Raw genomic sequence first — 22321 nt, 5'->3', positions numbered from 1 at the left:
TTGAAGCTAGATCAGCGATGTTGAGATTAGCTTTGACCACTGGTTATGAAATTCCTGCTGAGAAACCATGATGAAAATACAATTTCAGAATATAAAGTACTAGAAGTATTAGAAGTATGTCTGTAATGTGCTACCAAAAAGATTACACATGCATACCCTTGGTTGTATTGTTGTTTCAGAATTTTTGGACAGAATTATTTCCTATCAGCATTTTTCTGAAATTGCTTGACTTTTATTTATGTAAAGATCCCTGATTACATAGCATACATAAATGATATGTTGTACTTTTTTTAATCCTTTGGAAAATAACTACAAATAAGCAGCTCATTGTGACTTCGTTGGCTGCACTTGACTTGGGTTAATGTAGAGGTAAAGATGAGCAATAAGAGAAGAATCAGCCACCTCCACAGTAGGTGAACAGAGTCATTAGACAATATTGATAATTAGACAGAGTTATGAGACAATTTTGTTCCTTTTACAGTGTCTATGCTGTGTGTGTGGTCCACAGGATAAAAGGCTATAACATCTCACAGGACATGTGTGGCTGGTAATTAAAAATTATGCATAGAGCAGACACCATCTGATGAGAAAGCTTTGTGGAGAAAGTGGCATTTAGTTTGGAAATTATAGCTAGTTTGAATTTTGATAGGTAAAGGTGCAAGAAGGGAGACAATAGTGAGAATGAAAAACAGCAGTGAATATGGAGTCAGATGGAAAGGCCTTGGAAATTGTTCATTTGGAATATGAGAAATGTATGAACAAGTTGCTTGAAAGATGAGGTTGGAAAAACAGCTATTGAGGACTGTGTTCCTGGAGATGATATGCTATTTTCTGCTAGTGGCGTTTAGGAGATGATTTTTAGTATAAAATCAAAAGCTTGAAAGAGTTGATCTGGAATTTATACATGATCTAGTCTACCTTCCTCTACTCAGAGATGGAAGTGGACTTGTTGCTGATTAAGAACAGGGTATTGGTATTAAAGGGAAAGACCAGACTCCTAATATTGACTCCATAATTTATTAGCTCTGTGAACTTAGATGGATTACCTAACTTTCCTAAGTTTTATTTTCCTATCTGCAAAACAGAAATATAAGATTTATTGTAAGAATAAGAAAAATGATGCATGTAGTGTTTAGCTTAGTGTTTGGAATAGTAAATGCTCCCAAAACATTTGCTATTATTATACTGTTGCTATTGTTATTATTCATGACTTCAGTGATACAGGGTCTCATCTTTCCTTGCTCTGTTTTTACAGGAATTGCGTAAATTCGCTAGAATCAGAAGTCAGTTGTGCTGATCTCAGAACAATTTGGTGTGTACAAAGTCCAAGGTTTGAAAACTCATTAAGAAGTCAGCATCCTGCAAGAATCAGTCACCCATGCCATACTTTCTTTTTTTTTTTTTTTTTGAGACGGAGTCTCGCTCTGTCGCCCAGGCTGGAGTGCGGTGGTGCGATCTGGGCTCACTGCAAGCTCCGCCTCCCAGGTTCACGCCATTCTCCCGCCTCAGCCTCCCGAGTAGCTGGGACCACAGGTGCCCACCACCATGCCCGGCTAGTTTTTTGTATTTTTTAGTAGAGACAGGGTTTCACCTTGTTAGCCAGGATGGTCTGGATCTCCTGACCTCGTGATCCGCCGGCCTCGGCCTCCCAAAGTGCTGGGGTTACAGGCTTGAGCCACCGCGCCCGGCCCCATGCCATACTTTCTATAGTAACTTCTGTTCTGCATCAGATTACATCACTCTGGCTTTCTGGTATGCAGATGTGTATTAGTCCATTTTCATACTGCTATAAAGAAATACCTGAGACTGGGTAATTTATAAAAGAAAAAAAAAGAGGTTTAATTGACTCATGGTTCCACGTGGCTGGGTGGGTGTCAGGAAACTTACAATCATGGTGGAAGGCAAAGAGGAAGCAAGGCATGTCTTACATGGCAGCAGGGGGGAGAGAGAGAGAGAGAGAGAGCGCGCGAGTGCGCAATGAAATGCCAGTTGCTTACTTATCTAACAACCAGATCTCATGAGAACTCCCTCAGTATTATGAGAACTGCATGGGGGAAACTGCCCCCATGAGCCAGTCACCTCCCACCAGGTCCATCCCTTGACGTGTGGGGATTACAATTCAAGATGAGATTTGAGTGGGGACACAGAACCAAACCATATCAGAATGGTAGGAGTAACATAGAGGTAGCAAGATTACATCCTCAAACTCTTTTATTCTGCCTTTTGAATATTGTTGACAACAGTATTTTCTATAAACCCTAAGCAGCTGTAAATCTAAAGGAATAAGGCAAGCATGTTTTTCCTTTCCAAACATTAAAATACTTTTATTAAGTCATCCAATGAGCACTTTCTAGGGGAAAAAATAGTTTATGTGTGGTTTGGATGCTAAGCATTGACTCAGCGTCAGGCCTATGATGGAGAAGGCCAAGCTATGCCTGCTGACACACAAGTAATCATGGAAAAAATAAAGACTGTCCCAAGTTTGTTAAATGAAGCCATACGTTTGGAAAAGCATGATATGCCAGACTCTTATATTCTTCTTTTGTTGTTCAAGATCATTCTCTTTGTTGCCCACCAGAATCATGGTTTTTCCTTCCAATACACAAATGTTCCCAGGTCTCACTGTTGCCATAATCTTCTCCCAAGTGTTCTATATTTTTGTACAGTCGTAGTCATAGTTAGGTAATATTAAGCAATACTTGAGAAAGCAAGGCATTTGAAATGACTATTTAGGCTAGGAATTTTATAGAGACTATATGTAGTTGTTCTTACTTTAGGGATTACTTTTATAATACAAACAATGACTGCAGTACAAGCTTTGAGAGACTGACTCACTAAGGAAACAAGACAGGTTTGGAAAAATGGGTCCCTTGCCATTGACGCACTCTGGAGAACTCTTTAAAGAATGGTAATCTGAGAAATTTAATTGCCATGTAACTGTTCACATAAAACTGATACTATCAGTAAGTGGACCATAATTAAATATTCTGTGAAAACGTCCCATTTCACAACCAGGTGTTTTGATTTTTTGAAATGAAAGAAAAAAAGGAAGTCAGCTTTTAGCTATGTGGTGTAGTTGATCTTCTCTGGAAAGTTATTCTGCAGACCTACTAAACGATTTAAAGATGAGAAGACAAATGTAGGAGATAAAAAGGCAAGGAAGAGATGTTTATCTGCTGTGTACCACCTTTGTGATGGTGGATCCCTTCATCTTTCTGTGCCTCATTTTTTTCTTATTTCTACATAGGGGGCACTATTCCAGGCCAGTGCTCTTGGGGGGAATTACCCAGAATCCCTGTAGAAGCCACTACTGATGTAGGCTACAAGAGGAAAGGAACCCAAGTGGACTTCAGCCAGAACAAAGCGCTGTCACATGTTGGAATTTCACTGAACTTGAACAAAATATTCTTCAGAAAAAAATATTTTAAAGTCAATAGACTCCTAGATGATTTCTAGGTCTTTTGCAGCTTTAACTTCCTTTGAATCAGTGCCTTCAATGATTATTTAAAAGGAAAGAAAAATCAGAAAGTAAAGAAACGGATTTAGCTAGTAACCTTTAAAGAAAGCCCTCTTTCATTCTTTTTTCCTCAAAGATTTATGTGATTTTTTTTCTTATCTTGATGTATAATAATAAGAATTAGCTGCAAAAGGCTAAAAGGAAGGTTGCATAAGTGCATACATTCTTTTAGAGTTCTGCTTCCTGTAGTAGTTCTTCACTTTTAATGATGCGTTGCTGAAGCAGGCACTCATTCTTTTATTGTATCATTTATTCTTATCGCCTGGGGAAGTAACAATGACAAGCTTTCCTAAGTAACAGCCCAACTCTTATTTGTGGCTCCTTTTCCTATGTCAATATTAGGATCGTTCTGTCAACAAAGAGGTCCTATTACCTAGGAAACCATGAAAGGTAAGACTTATGCTCACAGGTAATTACATACACGCAAATGTAAAGTCACCTAACTTAAACTGTCACCTAACTTCTTTGGAAGTCTCAGTACACAATTATTGTTGATAGGCAATGGGGGGTATGTGTATTTGTATAGTATATGTTTTTGTAAGAAAAAAAGTAGAGGAAATGGGAGATAATTTAGTGTGCTGGGAAGTTATAGAATTTGATATCTTGTTTTGCAAAGATGATGCATTGTAGGAGTGACATTATTGTGAAACTTTGTTCAGTCAGTTTTCCTTCAAGCGATTTTGGTGCGGTTTTTCCAATCCAGTGTTAAGGGCATGACAATGTAGTTTTCACAAGCTTTTCTAAGAGGAAACTCTGACAGATTATGATGAGGAAAACTAAATCCACTCATGTCATGTAAACATATAGAAGACTTCTCAGTGGGGTCTCTGCCTTGTACTTCAGATGCCAAGGGAGAGTTTGAGATTTGTCAAGTTGTTGACAACTGCCTTAGTCCATTTCGTGCTGCCATAACAGAATGACACAGATGTGGTAGTTTATAATGAACAGAAATTTACTTCTTGAGGCTGGGAAATCCAAGATTGAGGTGCCAGCATCTGGCAAGGGCTTTCTTCTTGTGCCATCATATGGTGGAAGGCAGAATGTCAAGAGAGAAGGAGGAAACCAAATTTACCCTTTTATAAAGGCACCCATTCCACATGCAAGGGTGAAGCCCTCATGGCCTGCCACCTGTTAAAGACTCCACCTCTTACTACTGTCGCAATGGCAATTACATTTCGGCATGAGTTCTGGAAGGGACAGTTTTCAAACCAGAGGAGCAATTGCCTATCAAAGGTTGCAAGAAAGAGGTATTTTACTATTATTGGAGCTACCATTTTTAGCTTTATCCATACTTTTAGAAATAGGTCTTTTATTGAACTCAAATTGTCCAGTTTGAGAATGTCATAATTTTCTGTTAGGAGTCTGGCTGATGTAGTCATTAAAAAAGACACATAATAAATGTATAAGCATATTTTTAAATGGACAGTTTATAAGTTAATAATATCAGTGTTAATTACTATTGCCACTAAATAAATAAACCACCCCATTTTATGTTCTTTCAACAATCCGAAAAATATTTTGTAAGAAAAGTTACTGTAATGCAAAATTTGGCTTAGTTAGCAACAGAGAGGGTAAATATCTGCTTTAAAGATCACAATGTCTGATGGCTCTGAAACAGATGAGAAGTTTTGAGAAGATGACATCAATATGGTGTTGATTGGTTTCATGTGGCTTTGAGCTCTTCTACCACTGGGAAGATCACTACTGTACATAGTTTACATGTGATTCGTGTGTGATGCGGGATTGCAGCTTCCTTCTTGCTGTGTCTTAAGAGAGTGTACTGGTATTCTGATTCAAGAGTGAGATCTTGAAGCTTTGGCAAATAGAATTACCTAATTTTCATTTGTCCACCAAGCAATGCATGCAGTTAAACAAATGAAAACAATACCAAATCCTCTTCTTTTGCAGTGAAGGAGCCTAAAACAAATTACTCTCTCTCCCTGTCTCTCTTTAACTTAGGATATTGGTTATTTTGTATTCTCCCACATGTAAAATTCCTTTCCTTTAATGCATATGTTCTCAATAAAAAAGAATTTTCCACCACATTTCTAGGAAGACTCGACATAATTCAAAGATGGCACCTTACAAAAAGAACTCTCAATAGTCAAGAAGAGGAGGCAGTAATAAAAAATTATTTTCAAGACAGAGTTTCCTAAAATCTTTCCTTAGTTTCTTACTGGCTACAGGACACTTTTAAAACTCTTTGGTTTCACTTTGACAAACTTGCTTCTTGCAATTCTCCTAAGGTTGTGTGTATACAACCATGTGAGATATGGTGAATTTAGTTGGCTGCAATGTAATAGTCCCTTCTGTATACATAAAATTAGATTTATGAAATCCGTATGTGAGAAATTTACAATCCCGTGGGGAAAAATAGGATTGGGGAAATTAGATCATTAGTTAATCTCTCAAAAATCTGATGAGCATAGTTTATGTTTTCTTAAATAGAGCCATGAAAACAGCCCACCAAGTAATGAGAATGCCAATATCTCACATGTTCCTTCATTTGGTAATTAATAGCATGGGATGGATACATATTAATTTATCATTCTTTGATCACCAGTGACTTTTCAATATCTCTGTTCTCCATTTTCCATATTTTAAATACAGAACTCATAGATTTTTTTGTTTGATGGTGTTAATCTACGGTGCAGAAGATTCCCTGTGTTTGTCCACTAATTTTCAAAGCCTCTCTGATTTTATGATTTTAATTTACCTTTTATCGGTATGATTTCACAGCCGTTCTGCAGACATTCATGTGGATGCCTGAGCTGGAAAACTAACCTCGGGTAGTCTTTATTTCTCAACTTCCGTTCCGCAATGCAGGGCCCAGTGGTGCCAATTCTGAACATAGTAAATTTACAAGAAAGCCCTTCCTCACCTACAACTCCACGGATGTTTTCACCCATGAACCAGAACACTCAATTACAAGGTTTTAGGATAATCCTCTCCCAGGTCTCCTTCTCTCTCCTACAGTTTCACTGCATTGCCTCATCTCTCTTTTATCTTTTCCCTTGTGAGTTATTCCTGCTTCCTTTTCTTAACTTCTAGTTTCCTATTTCTCTAATAATCTAAGGCAGGAAGAAGTATAAATTCATGTGCATGGAAACTAAAATTTCCCTGAGGATATAATGTACAGAGTAAATCCCTCTTCACTAGAATTTTAGAACTTGAGATCGGGCATGTGTGATTATTCTACACATTTTTAATAGCTCTCTGTGCTTTTACATGTGATTTGCCTCTTCCCAAAACAGTCTTTGTGTTCTTCACCATCTGGGAAATGTGTTTTCATCCCTGTAAACCCTAATCGAATGCCATTTCCTCTATGGAAACTTGTCCAGCTTAATCAGGCAGAATAATTAGCTCCTCTGTAGGCAAATAGCTCCTTGGTTTATTTTTGCCAAAGCAAGAACATCTTATTTTCCATACCTACTATGTGCTTGGCATCGTGTCAGTACACATTTCTATTAGTACATTCTAGTACTACATATTTGCAGATCTATCTTATGTGATCGTCTTTGAGCATTTCCAGAGCAAGGATATTTTTGCTTACACCTACCTCAGGATTTAACATAGTGGTGTCTGCCATAACTAGGCATGGTAAGAATAAATGTTTGTTGAATGAATGATGTGTGAATATTTGAATGAGCGTATTATATGAGTTGGTAAGAAAATTCAGTTGCTGGATGTCAAACCTAATTAACTGAATGTATTTTTAATCTTTGGCTTTTTATTAACTTGGTTGCAAATTCTGTGACAACAGAATCCGTGTCTTTCATTCTCATCCTTACACCCCCAGTTCCAGGTACCTGGTGCCCATCAAGCATTACTGGTTATCTGTAGAATTTATGATTAAAGAATAAAAGGATAACAATGTAGGATGAATATAATTCAATCTTTTGAATAGAGACAAGCACATTAAATTTGATTCTTTTTTTTTTAGCCCTAAGCAGCATCGTAGTTCTATATCACTTCTATAAGTGGCTAGACATGGAAGAGGTAAAAGGTAAGGACAGAAGATGGAGGCATAACCTATTCAGAGTCAATCATATGACTTTTGTTTGAAAAATTAGTACATAAAAAAATGATTGGTTTGAAACAAAAGTGAACTATTGGATGGAAGTAATTTGCACATTTAAAACCTGTCTCGCAACCAAGTGCATCAATTGATTCTCTGGCAAACTATTGCTTTGCCTTTTCTTATCCAAGATTTGTTTGTTTTTGAAGGAAAAAAAGGTATGCAACTGAGAAGTAAAATATATGTATTTTTTCACCATGAATACTTGTCTTTCTGCGTTTTGTTAAAATTGTAGTAACTGGTAATATTTAAGCCTCTTTTGTAATGGTGATTTTTTTGGTATAATATCTACAGATACAAATAGTGCATGTGTTAAGGAAACTCATGCACAAACAAAACAGCACATGCTGTACTCACAGCCAGTTACACAGAATGCTCATGCATGCATCTGTTGCTTATTAATTTTCTTCCTGCTCTTTGCATCATTCTTTTAAAGAGTCTCCAGCAAGCTTTGTGCTTTGCCCAATTGTTTATAATGTCTATAAATCAGGGGCTTGGACCAAATGAAATGTCTTAGTAGTGTTTTCAAAATATTTGGATATTCTGATTGTGTTTTATTTTCCCAGCTTTAGAAAACATATAGATTAACCTCTGATGGGAACTTGTATTCTAGTTACTCTTTGTCACTTTTCTTTTTGCGGGAATTGGTCACTGTTTCAGCCAATTTGTGAGTTCAAACAATGTTTGCATGTATTGCTCAGTTTTTTTTTTTAACTTTCTCCTGTAAACATTGACAGTTTTTTTTTCCTGAGAGTCTTATGAATAGGCAACACACAAAAGACAAAAACAAAAACAGGCAAAACAAAGAAAAAAGTCCCAATCTATTAACCACGTATTTAGAAGTCAGGTGAAAGTGCTTGGTGAACAGTCTGTTTCAGCAACTGTTTTTTAACATTCGGTTGTGACATTTAACAACAGCCATAGTTCAATAATTAAACTATGTTTGGATTTGAGGTCTGAATGAGCTGAATTCAAAATATGTGACTTTTTATTAGAAACCCTGGTAAAGTGGACACTGGGGAGAAAGCCCAAGATTTTCATGTGTTTGATTTATTGACTATGTGCGTCAACAGCCTGCTTTTAATTCTCAGAGTAAAATAAAAATACTCAGAATGTAAATGCTGTGTTTTGGTGCATTATGAGTCTGTAGTTTTTGTCACAGACATCCTATCCAGTCCTCTCCCTTTATTTCATAGTCATGGTTTTATAGAGGGATTTGGTAGACAAAAATTTAGGGCTAAGAGTGGGAGAGAATCAGTTACATGTGACATTTATGAGATGCAGTGAGCAACACAAACTTTGGGGGAAAATATCTGTATTTTTTCAGAATTTAGAGGTAGATGAACTAATCATCCCAATTTAATACCTAGGCAGGTCAACACGATATGACTCCAGGTTCAATGATAATCTATATCAATTTTGATTTACATCTGTTTTATTCATGTGGCTTAGGTTTTAATGTAGATACATACCCAAAGAGTATGTGCTTCAGGTGAATAAGCTATTCCAATGATTAAGCCACTCAGTTAAACAAGGACACTAAATATATACAACAGAAATATACTGAATGATACCATTTACATTTGCATAAACAGTTTACAAAATACTTTCATCTCTTTGACCCACTTTAGCAGAAGAATAAGAATTAATAGACCCGTTCTGTAGATTAGGACTCTCAGGCTCAGTACAATACATTGATTCATAACCAATATTAAAAATAAATTAACAAGACTAGTTGCAAGGTGTTTATCAAAGTTCCTTTTATATGTGTGTATAAATATATGAAGATATACTCATTGCAGAATATGCATAAACTTTAGTTATCTAGCCACATGTTAAGAAGCATCTTTTAAAACTTGTGTTTCTCTGTTCTACCAGCAAAATGGAATTTGTAAATAATTATTACAAACCACCAAAGATCCTGATGTGCCTTCAGAATCCTGAAAGCAGGACACTGCTTTCTCAAGAAGACATTCAGTGTATTATGCATGAAACATTTTCTTAAGAACAATACCGATAATTTGACAATTTGGGAGATGGTAGATTCTGCCGTGAATAGTTACTTCATTCCAAACCATCTTTTGGTTGAGCAACATCAGTCAAACTGCTTGGTTTCTTAGGAAAAAGCCAGTAGACTGAAACAGAATCTCTCAAACGGGTATTCCAATGAACCCTTGCTCCAGGAAGGATGCCAATATGTGCTTCACGAACAAATCATGCAGGGTCAAACAATTTGATAAATAATGCAAACAGATCCCAATCTTGGAGGTTAAAATATTAGTTCTAAAGTAGAGAAACCTATTAAGTATTGTTTTCTTAGTGTTTTTTAAACTTACTGGAATACACACACATACATACAGACACATAAATATATAAACATGCATATATATAAAAGAATATAGATTAATAACTTGAAAACAGATTTGGAAAGTGTTAGAAAAGGGATTCATTTCTTTACTTTATTTTAAAGTTTACATTATCAGCCGGGCGCGGTGGCTCACGCCTGTAATCCCAGCACTTTGGGAGGCTGAGACAGGTGGATCATGAGGTCAGGAGATTGAGACCATCCTGGCTAACACGGTGAAACCCCGTCTCTACTAAAAGTACAAAAACTAGCTGGGGAAGGTGGTGGGCGCCTGTAGTCCCAGCTCCTCGGGAGGCTGAGGCGGGAGAATGGCGGGAACCCGGGAGACGGAGCTTGCAGTGAGCCGAGATCTCGCCACTGCACTCCAGCCTGGGCGACAGAGCGAGACTCCATCTCAAAAAAAAAGAAAGTTTACGTTATCATAATGCTATTGTTTGAATGTGTCCCTCAAAGCTTATTTGTTGGAAACTGATTCCCCAGTGAACAGTGTTGAGAGGTGGGACCTCAAAGAGGTGATTAGGTCATGAGAGCTAAGCCTCGTGAATGGGATTAATGCCATTATTGCTGGAGAAGGTCACTTATCTGAAGAGTGACTTTTTGATAAAAGGATGTTTTCATCCCACTTTCTTCCCTTCCTCATCCAATGCTCTATTACCCTCATGGCTTCTGCCATGTTATCCTGCAAGATGGCCTTTGCCAGATGTGGCCCCTTCAACCTAGGACTTCCCAGCCCCCAGAAGTGTAAGAAATCTCTGTTGTTTATAAATTACCAAGTCTGTGGTATTCTGTTACAGCAGTTGGACTAAGAAACAGAGCATTTAATAAGATTTATGATTTCTGCTAGGCCATATGATTTTGAAATATGACTGCAACAATTAAATTAGACATTTAAAATATAAATGAAACAGAGATTCAAAGTACAATAGAAAGTCCTTGATTTTCCATGCACAATTTTGCTTTTATGATGTTATTCTGCTTTTCCAATGAGCCTTCAGGTTATGAATTCACTAACTTAAATCCTCCTTAAGTCCTCCGCCATGTGGGCCCATCTACCTTCTCAACTTGCTGCTTTATCACATGACCACATTTTGGAATAATCTCTCTCCTTCCTCTCTGATGGGATCTGAATTCTTTTAGAGGTACCTCCACTGGGGTTCTTGTGTCCACCAGACCCCCAAATGTCCAGAGGCAGGGCCCAAAGCAGTCCCATGTTCCTGCTAACTTAAGACTTGAAAGTCCAGCCATCATGCACCTCCAAAAGGCGGCTGTTTCATGGAAAGGCTGTCTTTGCTCATTATCCCGAGCGTGGCTGACTCATGGTGTTCCATGCTTTGTTCGCTGGCTTTTGTTCCTTGGCCTGTGACTCACCTCCTCCATGCTTTCTCCACCTTCAGCTTCATTTCTCCCAGCTGTGACCTGTGTTACTGGTTTCATCCCTGGTTTCCAAGTCAGGTTATTATTATTTTTTTTAAGACTTTTTCCATTTTCCTGCTTCTGACTTATTGCTGATACGTCTTTCATGCTTTGCCCTCTGTCCTTGGCCATGACTTGACTAACTGGAAATTGCTAATCAAAGGCTAGTGACCACCACGTTGAGCCTCTGACTATTACAGCCCCTGTACCGTGATGACCTCATTTGTGCTGTTACAGCAGTAACATTTTCCTTTTCTGGATTACTGCTGCATGTGTGCCCTCTACTCATTACTTGCTATTTATCAAATTGTGCTTTCTATGGTGAACAAGTCCTCTACAATGAAAAATAAATAAATAAATAAAGTTTAAGGGATTTTGCTGAAAGAAAACTCAGATATGCACAGACATTATTACAGTGAATACTGGTCTGTTTCCAGATGTTCTCAGGTCCTTTATTAAATTACATCACCAATCACTCATAGTCTCTGATGTAGGTGTTACTGGTCCCAAGCGGGCAGATTATAAGATATTAGAAGATAAGAGGTGAATATTTATCATAAGGGAGTGGGAAATGCTGGTATTGCAAAATGGTTATGTTGGCCAAGGTGTAGTAAAGGAGAATGATGACAAGAGATGGAGAAATGCAAATAAAGGAAATGTCTTTCCTTCCTCATACATTTTTTTCTTTTTTCCTTTCAATACTTCACAGTTTAAATGAGCAAAAACAGGATAAAGACAACTTGGGTGATAAATGAACAAGTAATACCTCCAGGAAACTTTCTTCTTTGCTTCATGTGCTGTGTATGTTATGAGATAATGGAAAGGGAAAGGTAAGAAAGGTTATTTATTAATAAGTTAACTTACATTAAATCAATCCAAGGAAATCATGAGCACATCTACGTTTCTCCAGTATAAATAGTGGAGATATATCTACATAGGGAAGGAGAGCAGAAAGCTAAATGGTGAGACAAAATCTGTGATTGCTCCAAGCTCTGTCTTCACTGATCCTTTCTCTTGATGTCCTCCTCCTGACCCTCAGGTGGGAAAGCACCTGTGACCTGCAAAGACAGATCCTAAATTATGTTCTTTTGGGAAAGTATACAAAGCTTTTGAGCAGAGAAAAGTCTTGGAAGCTTTTGTAATTGCTGATCTCTGAAAGCCTAAGGCAATAAAAACAGAGCAGGATCTCTAGTTCACAAAGGGTAAGAGGCAGGCACAGTTTATATGCCAGACTGTGGTGGAAGGAAACTAGAGCAAAAATGCATATAATCCTTCTTATAGAAGTGATTTTTTACAAGAACAGACAGATCGTGCAATCATACTTAGTCCATTTTATCCCTGAAGTTATTGTTCAATCTATTTTCTGCCACTTTCCAGACTTTTGTGTAGTGGACATGATGTGAGTCATAATGGTCTAATGCATAATGTTTCATTTCACGAAATACTTGTCTAGCATAATAACTTTCAGACTTTGGTTCTAGTGGGCTGTCTTCTTAGAACACTTTCTTATTCCTTCTGGTCATGGACCCTGACAAGCCCATTCTGCCTGTCTCTCACCCTCCTGCCATTCAGACCTTGTCAGAAAAAATACTAGTCCAGGAGTTTCCATGTGTCCAAAGTAGGGCCAACCGGAGTAATTTTTTCAGCTAACATATCAACATGAGCCAGGCACGGTGGTTCACGCCTGTAATCCTGGCACTTTGGGAGTCCAATGTGGGTGGATCACTTGAGGTCAGGAGTTTGAAACCACCCTGGCCAACATGGGGAAACCGTGTCTGTACTAAAACTACAAAAAAATTAACCGGGCGTGGTGGTAGGCAACTGTAATCCCAGCTACTCCGGAGGCTGAGGCAGGAGAATCGCTTGAACCCGGGAGGTGAAGGTTGCAGTGAGCTGAGATTGCGCCACTGCACTCCAGCCTGGGCGACAGAGCAAGACTCCATCTCAAAACAAAACAAAGGAAAAACCACATCAACATGTGGCGAGAAAGATGTTTCTTTTATTTGGGAGGATGCAAAACTTAGTTGCTGGCGAACATGTTTCCTGCGAGGTGGAGAGAAGCCTCCCACGGAAAGAAGCCAGTTGAAGATGGAGCTGGGAGATGGATAATGACCGGAATATTGGTTCCCATAGCTTTTCCTTTCATCTCATGAGTTATACCAATACTATTCCCAGCTCCATGAGTTACAGATTTCTTTTTAAAACTGTTAATTCGAATAGGACTTCCATTACTCACAATCTATATAATTTAAAGCTTTTTAGTAGTTACATTTGTGAGATAATTTTTTTTAAAAAAAGATAAAATTAATTTTAATATTAAAATTTATTCATCTAATGATTGAAGATATGATTATTTTAGTATTTAACATAAAATTATCAATAAGATATTTTATATTCATTTTTCACATTAGGTCTTTGAAATCTGGCATGCACTATAGCATATCTCTCCTCTCACTGGGACCAGCCATATTTCAAGCATTTACTAGTTGCATGTGTTAGTGGCTACCATGTTGGACAGCTCAGGTATAGACCATAAATATTAAAAATTATTTTTCCCACTAGTGAAACATAACCGCTGTTAAGATATTGATTATATATTTCTAAGCTTTTAAATAGAGATATATATCTCCATTAAATATGTATAATAAATATTTTTAAACAGAAAGTTCATATTGTAAGACATATTTTGAGCTTGCCTTTTTCATTTCATTTTGTCAGTATGTCACAGATGTCTTATTTTTATTCTGTTCCTCAATTGATGAAACGTTTGAGTTTTTTGTGGCAGGGGAGGGCACATGGGTAGTAGTATTCCTGCATGTGTAAGAATACTGTTCATTTGCCCTAGCAGTTAAATCCGAGGTTGATTGGGTGTGAAGGTATTGAAGCTCAAACTCTAGAAATTTTGCTCTACTGTCTTCTGAAATTTGGTATTTGTGGAAAAGAAACACATTCACTTTTCCCCCCCATCTATTATCCCCCATTTACTCTGGAGAAATATTTAAATCTTTTCCAGTATAATTATGTTTCTACTACCATAACATGTTTTTAACATTTAGTATTTCTTCAGAGAAATTCTCAACTATTATTTTATTGATTATTCTCTCTCCTTTGTCTATTATATCTCCTTCTGAAATTTCCAATATATTGTTTTAAGAATTAGGCTTTTTTTAGATTGCTTCCCTTTTTGTCTAGTATTTTCACCTCCTTGCCCTTTATGTTCTAAATTTTAAAAGAACGTCTTGAAACAACCTTCAGCGGAACTGTAGTATACAGTGAGTCTGTAGTATACAGTTTTTGGTAACTTCTTAGTATTTGAAAATTTTATGCTTTAATCTTAAAGCAATATTTTATGTTGTTAGATTATTACCACACGATAGTTACCACACAATGGCATATATAAATGCTAAACTGAGTTAATCTGTTTGTTTAATGGAATAAGTAAGCGTGGTAAGTCTAATTTTCTATCTTCTAGTTCAGTTACATAATCACCTAACATTTGACAGGAATACCTAATTCATATTTGGGGAAAACTGGTTTTATACGAGCAGAATAATTTCCCAAAGATGTATCATTCTCATAACTTTTATAGGTTTTTTTCTTGTGTCGGATATTTTAATTGCACCCATTATCCATATTTCCCATCTTCCTTAGTAACAGAACCTTGATGTCATTCCAGGCAACAATGTACTCATTTCCTTGCCTTTCCTGCTATGTGAGGCTATGTCACTAAGTTCTGTTCAGTGAGATGTAAGCAAAAATTGAATCTGAGAAATAGCAAATGGCTTGGCTCAGGTATCTTTATTGCAGTGGTTAGAAATCATGATTCACTTCTTTTTCCCTAGTGACTATTTTTCCGGATGACTTTGAGCTGCGTAAGAGGAAAGCCATGTCTTAGAATGGCGTTCAATAAATAGTTGCTCACTGCCTAACTAATCAATAAATGTTAGTGTACTAGACAGGGAAGGGAAAGAGAAGAATTAGGTTGATGTGATTTATTTACTATCTGGAAGCTCAATAGGGAATGTGACGTGAATGAATTTAAGCAAGTCCTGGCGTATTGGGAGACAATTCTCCATGTATGTCTTGCAAATAAAGGCACCAATGATGATCATTCTATCTTTTCAAGGATGTTGGTAGAGCAAACAGCTTCTGAAGATAGAGATGATTTCTCTCTCTGATGCAAAAGGCATTTGTCTACTGCCCAGTCTAATAAATACAGTGTCTTCATCTGGGGCAGATGTTGGGTTTATTCTCTGTAGCTCTTTATTAGAAACTGGGGTTTTGCCAGCAAAAGGTTGTTCATCTATGATGCATACTCAGTGTGTGTGCTGTGTCCACCTGGGAAAATATGAAGATAAGGATGCTCATTGTGCCTTGAATAATAAAGTTTTTCTCTTTGATTTGGGAGTCCAGTGTCTTCTGCCTATCCCCTTGAAGCTGTGGGGGACTAATATGTTAGCTTGCAAGTAGGCTAGTATCTCATAGTCTTCATTCTTGATAAAGCTTCCCTAGTCTCTCATGGGAGAAGGGCCTACTGGGATTATGACAATGGAGTCAGAGAAAGTGATGTGCAGAGTTAGTCATTGGAAGCTGTACACATTCTAAATCCAACAATCACTGTCCTGAGTGAACACAAGGTTCTGCAATTAGTGATCACAAAGGTCCTCAAAGCTAACACTACTCATGAGGACAGTGTAAGCTATGTTGGGCTGACAAGCTCCAGCCATGGACACAATTCCTTCTAGAAGCAAAATTTATCTATAGACTCCTCTTGTATTTTAATTTAGTCACTTTTCTAGGGCCTACAATTTTAGATCTCCATAGGGCTCTTGAAACTTCTTGAACCTCATTAGTAACATGTCTATTAGTAGCATGACCTGAGAGTTCTAGAACATCCATTCAGCAAGTGTATATCTGGTAAGAGAATATTCTTTCTCTGTGTTCCTTTTTGCATCAAACTACACACTGTCATTCTCCCTTTATCTCCAAAAGCTTGAAAATTCCTCACTTGTATCGCATTCTTTCTTTCTTAGACTGATCACCTGTGGTGAATTAGAATGGAGTGACTAAGCTTTGGGACAGGCAAAAGAATCTCAGTGTTAAAGACTCAGAGTTTAAGAAGCAACAAAAAGATTATACAAATGTGAATATGTGACCTTCCTCCACGAGAGCACACTGCCTTGGAGTAAGACAATCTAAGCACAGTTGCATAGCCTGAGAACAATTTTGGACGTCTTTGCTTTATGGATATTTACATAAAGCAAATATGGATATTTACATAAAGGCTGGACCAAGGCCTAATTCCTCTAGAGCCCCTTGATGGTGAACACCATTCTTGTCATGATTCTCAAGGTCTTCCTGCTGTTCTCATTAGCACCGTTTTAATTTGCTGCGCTGTGGCCTCTTTCAGTGGTACAACTGCTGTTTTTGCTATAGGCTTTAAAATAATAAGAGGTTTTCTCATTGAGAAACATTACATCTTACTCCATCTGTCTTAAGAAATTTGGCCCCGGTTTTTCTTTACTGGATGGGAGGACATTTGGGTAATACCACATAGAGCCACACTGAAAGCCAGGGTGGGTACCCTGTGTCCTATGGGTCGAATACAGCTTACTGTCTGTTTTCTCTGGTTCACACACCAGAGACAGTTTTTACCTTTGAATCTCATTAGGTGACACATTATATACCCTATAAAGAATTCAGCTTTTCTCATTGGTAGACCTATATTACAAAAAAGTACTCAGTTATCACTGTATTTTGAATTTCATCAACGAAAACATTCTGAGAATTTGTGTTCTCACTTGTTTTAAAAGTATATAGTATAATTTGTTTCTTGTCCCTAAAACTAAAAATATTTTGTTTGGCTTTTTACAGAAAAAAACTTTGCCTACTCTGCTTAGGACTGTCACTCTGCCTGCCTGGGGCAGAACTGGATTTTTCCCCTTGATTCTCTTTTTGTTGGGAGTCAGTGCAATGCCTTCCATCTATCCCTGGCTGCAAGCTGAAAGGCTGGGCACAGCTAAAAGGTTCTGCTTTACTTCAGGGTATAAATCTGGGTCCATACAGGTGAGAAATTTTATTCTGCTTCTCTGAACAAAAATATTCACCTAAAAATATTTCCCTCATCAGCCATTTTCACTTTCTCCCTGTGGTATCCTGGGTGAGTTGTTGAAGATTCTTGGGCTGAATTCAGTTCTCTCACTTGCACAATGTCCAGGTGGTATAGATTCTCTAAGAGTCCATGAATATATGTAGCTACTCTGTTCTAAGAAAGGGTAGAGTTAAATAACATAATCCAGTAGGTTGAACTACAATATCACTATTTAAAATGTGATTATTGGGCTGAGTGAGGTGGCTCATGCCTGCAATTCCAGCACTTTGGGAGGCCAAGGTGGGTGGATCACGAGGTTAGGAGTTGAAGACCAGACTGGCCAAGATGGTGAAACCCTGTCTCTACTAAAAATACAAAAATTAGCTGGGCATGGTGGCACACGCCTATAGTCCCAGCTACTCAGGAGGCTGAGGCAGGAGAAGCACTTGAACCTGGGAGGCGGAGGTTGTGGTAAGTCAAGATCACGCCACTGCAATCCAGGCTGGGCAACAGAGCAAGACTCTGTCTCAAAAAAAAAATACATATAATATATATGTGTGATTACCAAAATATAAAGTTATTGTAATAGATAATTTTCAAAGCCCCCACTTTTACTTTTTCTTTCTGTCAGGGCCATTTTTTTGGGGGGGGTAATATAGTGATACAGAAGAACCTGTAAACACTGTGGGTAGAAGAAGGTAAATTTGGCATGTTTTTATTAAAACAACTCTAACATTTACTTAAACATTTTTAAAAAGTCCAAACATTGGAGTTTGGAAGATGAAGAGTTGTATATGTTATTCTTTCCAGGAAGTTAAATAATTATAAAGACACTAAAAGTAGCAGCTGTTTTAAAAGAATAGCTTGTTCATAATTTGTCCTAAATTTCCTGGAATTAAGAATTATGATATGGTTTCATCCTGCTGTGACTGCAGTAAGAGAACAAACGAAGCTCCTTTTACGTCAAGGAAAGTCTTTTTGAGGGAATTGAAGACTTCTGTTTTCTCCTGCTTCTCTGCTGACTGTTGTGATTTCCCACAAAAGGGTCGTTTACTGGGAATAAGAAAATACTCATCCCCAAGGTAGTTTGCTTTCCCTATTTCATAAATACAAATTAGTCTCTCTTTATTTCCCTACTACATTTGGTGTCAGCAGAACAGGCTGGTACTGTTCTCTGGAATATCCTTGCTAACTTTGAATTTTTCCTTGGCAAATTGATGTTTAGCTTTTGTTATAGTCACTTCCTCAACTCTAAAGAGAAGAGGCCATTGTCATCCTTCTTACTCTCATCCAAAGTCTGTATAGATTGATCCAGGAAAAATGTTACCTATACATTACTTAAATTGTGTATTACTCTGTTCTTACACTGCTAATAATGACATATCTGAGACTGGGTAATTTATAAAGAAAGGAAGTTTAATTGGCTCACAGTTCCACATGGTTGGCTAGGCCTCTCAATCATGGTGGAAGGTGAATGAGAACAAAGTCACGTCTTACATGGAAGCAGGCAAGAGAGCTTGTGCAGGGGAACACCCTCTTATAAAACCATCAGATACCATGAGACTTATTCAGTACACAAGAACAGTATGGGAGAAACCACCCCCATGATTCAATTATCTCCACCTGGCCCCGCCCTTGACACATAGGGATTATTATAGTTCAATGTGAGATTTGGGTGGGGACAGAGCCAAACCATATCAAATTGCATCATATGTAAAACTATCCACAAGCTATTGACAAATCTTGTTAGTATAAACAGCCAAAACAGTTTGGCTGTTAATGATTTCTACAAATGGCATATATATATTTTTTGTTCCAATGTACAGCTTACATCAGGGAATGAAGGCTGTAGGTATTTAGTCTTGGTTGGGGAGGCCCAGAGACCAGCTCAGGGTCCTTGCGTGTCGCATTTATTTGCCTGAGCACTTTTATGTTTCACTGTGTTTGACATCGCTGTCTCATTTTTAGATTCATGTCTCCTCACATCTCTTCCCATGAAGAGCTTCCCCTATTTTATCATCCTTAATTATCTTGTTATTTGAGCTTCTTGCTTGCCATCTTCTTCACTTCTGAGATGTAGGTTTCCTGAAAGCATGACTTTGTCTCATTCTGTTATATCCATTTATCCTCCTAATCCCTTACTCCATTATTGATGCTGTGAGGCACTACTATTTCAGAGAATTTCAAAAGAAGATGTTTTAAGAACTGCTCCCTAGAAACATCACAGTCAGGCTGCTTGGAGATGAACATGTCCACTGTTTTTAACCCTCCCTCTGTCCTCTCCGATATCATGAGAGGGATTACAAGTGCAGCAAAGACACTGTCACCTTCAGACTCTGAATGATGATTTATTGCCACTCCCTGTTACAGTCAGCTTTTCTTTCATTCTCCCTGCACTTGGTCCAGATGATAGGAAGCTGTTGCTTCTCACGATGAACAATAAGTACACCGAAGGGAGCCAGCTTGTGTAGGCACATACATGATTTAAAGGGACACCTGGTCACTTCTTCTCCATTATTTAAATGATTGGGATTTACTTATTTTATATACCATTTTGGTGTTTTAATGTATGTGTCAGAAAATAACATTCATGATGTATTAATGTAAAAATGTATGACAAATTTATTACTTAGCATGGATGAGTTTATTGGGCATTTTTTTTTCTGTGAGTCAGTTTGAACAAGAAGTTAGGAATTCATAAGGACCTGAGACATTCTGGACATTCCTAAGGAGGGTAAAAAAGAGGTAAAGGTGTTTGAGATGAACATTTTCTGCTTTCCAGCCCCACTTAGGACTCTAGGGTTACATTTTTGGCAAGTTATTTCTGGGGACAATTTTTGTTTTCCTTTCAGTGTTTTGTGCATTATTTCTCTCTCTTGCTTTTAATATAAGCATTGTGGTTTTTAACATGTGGGATATATGCTCTGTAAATTTCATGCATGAATGCAGAAAAAAAATGCATTGCTTGAGGGAGAAATGTTGGCTAGGGAAGTTAGTATAGAATAGGAGATAAAATGTTCCTTTGGGGGCCAAAGCTTTAGCAAACTATGAACCCAAGAGATAGCAGATTTGGAAAATGGTAATGGAAGCTGCAATTGGTTATAATAATCAGTGAAAAAACCCCACAGACTTTGTACATGGTCCTTTTCAGTCACTGATGCTATTTTCTAATTTTAGAAATCAAGGATGTTTTTCTTTGGTACTTGCCATTGTCTTTCCTGTGCATCCTGTGTCTCCTCCCTCCCCTCCTGCAGGCCTCATTTCCCAGAGCCCCCTTGCAATACACACTTGCTTGTTAAGAAAGGTCTTACAAAATGCTTCTGCTTTTACCCTTCCTTTCTGGTAATAAAAATATATCTACCTGTATCCAATTTCCTGAGAATTTAGATGGTTGAAAGTGGTGAAAGATGATAAGCTAATTAGGGTAGCTAATGTGTTTTCTACCCAGACAAGTTAATGTCCTAAATAGATTAATATAATTTTACCACTTTTCTGAAGCCTTTGAAGGAATGACCTCCAATGAAATATTATAAAATGTAGACCACTTAGAGAAACGCTTTGCATCAGATGTCATTTTGTGACACTCTTAAATTAGCTTTCAGAAAGTGATTCCTTTTTTAGGTCTATGAATGGGGCTGATTTTCTGCCTCAAACTCACTTTTGAGATCTAGACTGCTATAAACATGTTCTTAGAGGACATCTCTACATGGATGGCCCTCTAGCATCTTTAAAGCAACACGTAAAAAATTTAACTCAGCCAGGCGCGGTAGCTCATGCCTGTAATCCCAGCACTTTGAGAGGCCAAGGTGGGTGGATCACGAGGTCAGGAGTTCAAGACTAGGCTGGCCAAGATGGTGAAACCCCGTCTCTACTAAAAATCCAAAAATTAACTGGGGGTGGTGTCTCGGCGCCTGTAATCCCAGCCTCTTGGGAGGCTGAGGCAGAGAATTGCTTGAACCCGGCAGGTGGAGATTGCAGTGAGCCGAGATAGTACCACTGAACTCCAGCCTGGGTGACAGAACGAGACTCCGTTCCCCCGCACACACACAAAATTAACTCACCAGCCCCCTACAAAACCTGCTCCTTTCTCTGTATTGCAATATAGTTAAAGGAATCTTCCACCTGCCTATGTTTCCATAGAGGAGGCCACCAATTATCTCACACCCCATGCCCTATGTCAGCCTATACTTTTAGTTCATTGTCCAAATGTGTCAATTATTTCCATTTACTCTGGCTTCAAATTCCCTTCTGACTAAAATCCAAACTTGTAGGCATCACAAGTAAAGTGGCACTTCCTGTCTGCCTCTCCAGGGGTTTTCTCCTTGCCACCCTTTTTAAAATGTATTGAACTATTTTCAGTTCCTCAAATACACTTTACTTCTTAATACTATGTTTTGGTCATGATGCTATCATTGTATGCCATGACGACTCTCCTCCCCACATACCTAATTGACTCTTACTATTCTTCTTATCCTTCAAAATCAAGGTCAGATGTTATTTCCCCTCCCCAAGAACCCCCCCCCCCAATGAGTTAAGTACCCTTTTCTCTGCTTCTCTAATATCTCGTACACACATTTGTTTTGTACTGCTTTTTCCACTTAATAGTGACTGTTGTTTTGCTGGTCTCCCTCCCTCAAAGAGAATAAACGCTGAGGTTAGGAATTTTGTGTCATTAATCACTGAATAGTACCATTTTTTGAATAAATGTGTGAGTAGATAAGTAGATGAATATTGAGAAAACACATGAAGAGTGACACTTGAAACTGCTGTCTAATGGTTCAAGATGTTATTAATAGTGAAATGTCCTTTGAATAATATTATTTAGGTAAAAAAGATTGTGTAGTCCAGACATTCATA

General features: G+C 37.9%; 1 protein-coding gene across 2 annotated transcripts in view; it reads left to right on the top strand.

Annotated features, from left to right (window-relative positions):
• The window catches only part of LOC105472784 (N-6 adenine-specific DNA methyltransferase 1), a 545294-nt gene that overhangs the window by 428760 nt on the left and 94213 nt on the right, over positions 1–22321 (top strand). The window contains exons 13-14 of one of the 2 annotated variants that reach the window (XM_071095537.1): positions 12083–12203; positions 13785–13947. The gene's annotated coding sequence lies outside the window, so the exon portion shown is untranslated. Of the gene's footprint in view, positions 1–12082; positions 12204–13784; positions 13948–22321 lie in introns of those variants that run through there. The other variant, XM_071095535.1, reaches the window with a different exon arrangement.

Source organism: Macaca nemestrina, chromosome 4, assembly GCF_043159975.1.
Source record: "Macaca nemestrina isolate mMacNem1 chromosome 4, mMacNem.hap1, whole genome shotgun sequence".
Taxonomy (NCBI): domain Eukaryota; kingdom Metazoa; phylum Chordata; class Mammalia; order Primates; family Cercopithecidae; genus Macaca; species Macaca nemestrina.
Note: the sequence above shows the minus strand (reverse complement) of the source record. Positions and strands in the feature narration are given on the sequence as shown.